Here is a 992-nt window from a genome sequence, read left to right on the forward strand (position 1 = left end):
TATCACATATATATGAGTGATATATATGTATATGTGTGTGTGTGTGTATATATATATATATATATATATATATATATATATATATATATATATGACTGAAATCTTGCCATTTGTAACTACGTGGTTAGAACTGTAGGGTATTATGTTAAGTGAAATTAGAGAAAGACAAAAATCATATTACTTCACTCACATGAGGACTTTAAGAGACAAAACATGTGAACATAAGGGAAGGGAAACAAAAATAAAATAAAAACAGTGAGGGGGACAAAACAGAATGGACTCATAACTATGTAGGACAGACAGAGTGTTACTGGACGGGATGTGGGAGGGGGTTGGGCTAAATGGGTGAGGGGCATTAAGGAATATTCTCATGAAATCATTGTTGCACTATATGCTAACTAATTTGGATGTAAATTTTAAAACATAAAAAATAAAATTAAAAAAAAGGAATGAATGGGTGAACCAAGAAGTTAAAGAGAAAATTAAAAAATACATGGAAGCCAACGAAACGGATAACACCGCACCCCTAAGCCTCTGGGATTCAGCAAAGATAGTCTTAAGAGGAAGTTTATAGCAATCCAGGCCTTCCAAAAGAGGTAAAAAGGTCTCAGATACACAGCCCAACGTTATACCTTAAAGAGCTGGAAAGAGAACAACAAATAAAACCAAAACCAGCAGAAGACAAGAAATGATAAAGATTACAGCAAAAATCAATGCTATCGAAACTGAAGACAAAAACAAAAACACACACAGAAAAAACAACAACAAATAACCACCCTCCACCCACACACAAAAGAGTAGAACAGATCAATGAAACCAGAAGCTTGTTCTTTGAAATAATTAATAACATTGATAAACCACTCGCCAGTTGGATCAAAAAGAAAAAGGAAAGGACCCAAAGAAATAAAATCACGAATGAAAGAGGAGAGGTCACAACCAACACAGCAGAAATACAAATAATAAGAGAATATTATCAGCAAATATATGCCAAT

Source organism: Prionailurus viverrinus, unplaced genomic scaffold (genome assembly GCF_022837055.1).
Source record: "Prionailurus viverrinus isolate Anna unplaced genomic scaffold, UM_Priviv_1.0 scaffold_72, whole genome shotgun sequence".
Classification (NCBI taxonomy): domain Eukaryota; kingdom Metazoa; phylum Chordata; class Mammalia; order Carnivora; family Felidae; genus Prionailurus; species Prionailurus viverrinus.